Source organism: Zootoca vivipara, chromosome 16 (assembly GCF_963506605.1).
Source record: "Zootoca vivipara chromosome 16, rZooViv1.1, whole genome shotgun sequence".
NCBI classification, from domain to species: Eukaryota; Metazoa; Chordata; class Lepidosauria; order Squamata; family Lacertidae; genus Zootoca; species Zootoca vivipara.
Genome location: NC_083291.1, coordinates 25,875,423 through 25,881,373, shown reverse-complemented (window position 1 = coordinate 25,881,373; position 5,951 = coordinate 25,875,423).

Below are 5,951 nucleotides of genomic sequence, written 5' to 3'. Positions count from 1 at the left end.
GCTGTTGTGCGCGTGAGATTTTGTGATCCTCGTGGCGGGGGCTGCCGACGCCAGAGCTCTTGGTGCAGGTATTATGTGATGCCATGGGCTGTAATTTTTTTAAAAAACAAAACAAATTTATTAAAGGTTTTCCAACATGTAATACAATAAAAGCCAAACAAAGCTAATATCTAGAGCTGGCATGTCCAACAGGTAGATCGTGATCTACTGGTAGATCACTGGACATCTGCGGTAGATCTCTGGTAGATCATGGGCTCCCTTCAAAGAAGCTGAACAACTGTGGCTCCCCTAAAAAAAAGCTCGACATTTTACCTCCTTCCTGAAAAAGCTCAACAACTTTGACCTGAACCCCCCAAAAGGGGGTAGATCACTGCCAGTTTTTAACTCTGTGGGTAGATCGCAGTCTCTTGGGAGTTGGCCACCCTTGATCTAGAGAAAGCTAATATCTAGAGAAAGCTAAATAATAAAAAAGGGAACCTACACAAACACAAATTTTTATATTCTGTCAACCTTCTATCCTAATCTTCAATTCACAAGCAGATCCACATCTTCCCAGTTCCCACCTAGGGCAGCTCCCATCTTTCTCAGGCTCGCACTCTGAGAAAAACCACTATGCTGCCTCTCACATAGTTTTCTAGCCTAGGGTTTGCTGATCAGAAGGTTGGCGGTTCGAATCCCTGTGACGGGGTGAGCTCCTGCCCACCTAGCAGTTCAAAAGCATGTCAAAATGCAAGTAGATAAATAGGAACCGCTACAGCGGGAAGGTAAACAGCGTTTCCATGTGCTGCTCTGGTTTGCCAGAAGCGGCTTTGCCATGCTGGCCACATGACCCAGAAACTGTACACCGGCTCCCTCGGCCAATAATACGAGATGAGCACGCAACCCCAGAGTCGGTCACGACTGGACCTAATGGTCAGGGGTCCCTTTACCTTACTTTACCTATCTTCATATCATATTTATAAGTAATTTTAATATTAATAAAGGATGATCCAAAACTAAATAAGAAAGAGAGAGAGGTACTTCTACTCTTCTATCATCCAATTATATACAATACAGTTATTTCCAATATTTGGCATATGCACTCCAGAATAACTCCCTGCACTAGGAGATATGCAGCTTTCTGCCATCTGCTAAGTGAAATAAGCCAAGTTTTCAGATCACCCCAAATTTATTCAGTAGTGAAAATCAAAGAAGGATTTGGAGAGCTGAAGGGTGGCTCTGCCCTGGGTGAACAGGCAATAAAATGGTAGCTGCAGATCAAGGTAACTAAGGAATGCCCACACCTGTTTGCCCCACTGTTTTCCTCTGGGGAAACCCACGATTTAGCACTGAATCAGAACAAAGAGCCATTGAGTTTTCTGCAGATGGCTGTTTGTTCCCTTTTAGAGCTAAAGAGTGCATTTTCCAGGCAAAAGCAGCAGGGCAAAAGCTAAACCTCTTGGAGCTGTGCTTAGGGAGCACAGGGGGAGGCCTCTATTGCCACACCCCCTGCCCCCATTCGCTCCTCTTACAAACAGCTTTGCATAGGACCTGTCATATTAAAAATAATGTATGTTTGGGGCTGCTCAATGATCTGAATTTATGGGGAGCGCTATGTGCATTTAGGTCAGGTTAGAGCGGGAGCATTTTAGGCCTTGAGCGGGCCTAAATATAGAATTTCATTTTTGAATTTTTCAGTTTTACATACATCTAATAAAATAAAAAATACACATATCCCCTTTGATTTCCCTCCCTCTCCTTTTTGTGGATCCTAATATTATCATTACCCCCCGCCTGCATTGTCTTTTTAAGTCCGATTTTTGATAAGTCCTTAAATATTCCTTAATTCCAATTTTCGGGTAGTAGTTTCAGAAGCCACCACACTTCCTCCAGCTGTGCTAGATACTGCAAGACGGCTGCCAGGTAGTGCCAGGGCTGAGCATCTAATATCTATATCGGGCACCCCCAAACTGTGGCCCTCCAGATGTTTTGGCCTACAACTCCCATGATCCCTAGCTAACAGGACCAGTGGTCGGGGAAGATAGGAATTGTAGTCCAAAACATCTGGAGGGTGTCTCTGCAGTCCTAAAATAAGAGAGAGGAAGGAAGTTGTTATTTCCAATTGTATAGCAGGTGTGTGGGTTAATGGAAGGCCCACACTTGGGAGTTCTGAAGCATTGCCTCCCTCCACACAACAGTTGTGCATATTTTTTGTATATTTCCTTCTCTTCACATTTCTGCCCCAACCTTTCCTCCAAGCAGTGGGTGAATGACTGGCCCACGGTCATCCAGTGAGCTTCGCAGCTGAGTGGGGATTTGAACCCTGGTCTCTCAGGTCTTAGGCCAGCACCCAAAGGACCACACCGCCACGGGTTTTGGGATCCCAGCTATAAGAGAAGTGGAGAGCAGAAGCGGGAGAAGAGCTCAGCACTATGGACGTAGCCAGGGTGGCAGGGAGGGCAGCTGTCCCCCTCCTCATCAAGTAAATAAATAAAAATACTGAAAGTAGAAATAATCAGAATATGTGGAACTGGAATGTTCCCTGAGGTTGCTTGGATGGTGTGGCACATTCTCGGGACACAACTGGCAACACCCAACTGAGTGCTAGGTGTGGCTTACATGAACAGATGGAAATCTTTTACCCGGCCACAGAAAAAAGCACTGCTCATCTCTCTCGCTCAGCCCTGTACCTTTCGTACCATAGAGCAATCATTTGGTAGCTCGCAGAGAGTAAAGACCTGGCTAAGGTCATGGATGAGAGGGGAGCGTCTCAATGGGCTTAGCTTACTGGGCGTGCACAGAAAATTGGCATTGGGAAAAAGGAGGAATTTGAGAAGGAAGTGCTGAAAAGGTTTTCAGCAAATCCAATAAAACTTTTAGATTCAGGTAGGTAGCTGTGTTGGTCTGACAGAGTAGGAATTTATATATATATAAAATAAAATAAAATGCCCAGTAGCACCTTAGAGACCAATTAAGTTTGTTCTTGGTATAAGCTTTCGTGTGCATGCACACTTCTTCAGATACATGTGCATGCACATGAAAGCTTATACCAAGAACAAACTTAATTGGTCTCTTAAGGTGCTACTGGACATTTTTATTTATTTATTGTTTATATATTTCCAATAAAACTTGTTTTAGTTTAGATTTTTTTGAAAGTAAGATTTATTTATTTATTTATTTATTTATTTATTTTAAAAGGTGTGTTCTTTGTAATTTTGCAAAATATTCGCTGCATGAAAGGTACTCCCAGGTGTTAATTTTTTATTTAGCTTTCAAATGACAAGATTTTTGACATACTTTCCTGAGCACTGGGGGGGGGGGGCAAAAGGAAGCAATTTGTGGTTGAGGCATTTCATTCCGAATCTGCTAGACAGACAGAGACAGACAGAGGGGGCTGGCGGGTGGGTGTCCCGCCCCCTCCCAACATAAATCATGGTTACGCCCGATGCTCAGCTCCACCCTCCACCTCTGGGCTGGGCTGGACTTCTCCCACCCTTGGCCAATTTACAGCTTTTCAACTGGTTGCCTTTCCACCCTGACACCCAACTCATAGGAAAGCATTCAGGAAATAGAAGAGCCTGTGGTTTTGAAGAGGCCGCCATAGTCAGACTTATGTGGAACTTGTCCCGTGTGGCATCTGCGCAAAGTTTTTTGGCTCTGTTTAAATTAGAAGCTGCTCTCGGGTTCATGTCATGAAACAGGTCCGGCCCCACTTGCTGGAATTCCTGACAGAGAATTCATGGAAGCGGGTGCCTGCGGAGAGAGGCAGGTGGAGCTGGCAAAATTGCCAGTTGCTAAGCACCAAGCTGTTGATAAGGGGTTGTTTGCTAGCAAAGGTCAGCCGGCAATCGTAAGTATTTGTGGGTACGTGTGGGTGTTTGGCAGCGGCTTGCTTTCATCCCCTGTCATGTCCAGCGGTTTCCCTTACTCCATTTCTGTCAATATCCCACAGGTGTTGGGGTAGGCTGTTTGCTAGGTAGAGTGCAAAACTCTGCACTCTGCGCTGTGGCAGTCGGAAGCGGGAGCAAGGAGGTGTTACATGGATGTAAACCGTGTCTTGGGCTCAGAGGGTGGTACTGTGGTGGTCTAAACCACTGAGCCTCTTGGGTTTGCCGATCAGAAGGTTGGCAAATCCCCGCGACGGGGTGAACTCCCATTGCTCTGTCCCAGCTCCTGCCAACCTAGCAGTTCGAAAGCACACCAGCACAAGTAGATAAATAGGTACTGCTGTGGCTGGAAGGGAAACGGCCTTTCCGTGCACTCTGGTTTCCCTCACGATGTTCCGTTGCACCAGAAGCAGTTTAGTCCTGCTGGCCGCATTCCGTGGACAAACGTCAGCTCCCTTGGCCTAAAAGCGAGATGAGTGTCGCAACTCCATAGTCGCCTTTGACTAGACTTAACTGTCCAGGGGCCCTTTACCTTTACCTTTCACCTTCCTAGAAAAATATGCTGGCATGGGCGTAGTGAATAAATAAAAACAAAAATACAGTGGTGCCTTGGATTACAGACGCTTCAGGTTATAGACTCTGCTGATCCAGAACTTTGCTTCAGGATGAGAACAGAATTCGTGCTCCGGCAGCACGGTGGCAGTGGGAGGCCCAATTTGCTAAAGTGGTACCTCAGGTTAAGAACAGCTTCAGGTTAAGAACGGACCTCCGGAATGAATTACGTTCTTAACCCGAGGTACCACTGTATGTAATTTGTACAAAGATGTTGACAGGTTTTTCTGAGCACTTGAGAGTCAAAGGAAAGTAATTTAAAGCAACTGTTGTTGAGACATTTCATTTCGAATCTGTGAGAAAGAGCCAGACAGAGGAGGATGAAAGGTGGGTGTCCTGCCCCCCCCCATAAATCCTGGCTACGCCCATGTATGCCGGATGGAAGATTCTTTTTTTAAAAAACACCATTAAGTTTTTATTAATTTTTCGCTTTTTAACAACTTAAACAATACACATTAATCCAAACAATACATAGCTGTCACCAGCTCTGACTCTCCCCCCCCCCCAAGCAGGTAAATTAGTTCCATCCTCTCGCGTATTTCAAATTTATCTTAAGATCACAGATTTAACTCATAACCACCAACATTTTCATTCCTTTATAATTCATCCTAGCATAGTCTACAAATTTACTCCATTCTCTATGAAATTTCTCCTCAGTCTGGTCCTAAAGGTCAGTTTGGCCATTTCCATGAGATCCAGCAGCTTCGTTTGCCACTCCGTAATCAGAGGTAACTCATGTGACTTCCACTTTTGAGCAATTAATAATCTAGCGGCCACCGTGGCCTACATGAAGAATCTTTGGTCAATCTTTGCAATTCCATTGTCCATCAGCCCCAATAAAAAAGCTTCAGGTTTGTTTTGGGAAGGTATACTTAAATATCTTTTTTAATTCATTATAAACCCGGATGGAAGATTCTGGACAGATAAAAGAAAATGCCCCTGATGCAGTGAATGGAACTCACAGGAGGCAGTGATGGTTGTCAATCTAAATGAGTTTAAAAGAGGATTAGAAAAAATCCATTGTGGAAGAGAGCCATCACTGACTATTGGCCTAATGGCTATTCTCTGCCTCCACAGCTTCTGAATACCAGTTGCAGGAAACCACAGGAGAGAAGAGGGCTCATCCTGCCTTCCCACTGTGAGGATGCTGGACTGAAAGGGCCATTGTCTCAAGCCCGCAGGCTCTTCTAATGCTCTTATCCCACCTTTGCATTTAAAATATAGAGCTCAAGGCAACCAAGGAGGCGTACGTAAAAATAAAATAATCCAAGCAGACTAAAAACCAACAGCAATAATAAAATCAAGGGCAAAAACCAAACCCACTAAGGATTAAAAGAGGCAGGTAGTTAAATTCCTAGAGCTGAGTCAGCAGAAATATGCCTTTAAAAAATCCCAACTAGGCAGAAATATCTTAACCACCTAATAGGAGCTTTAAAAAAAACGCTTTGGGAACCAGAAGTCACCTGGGAGGCA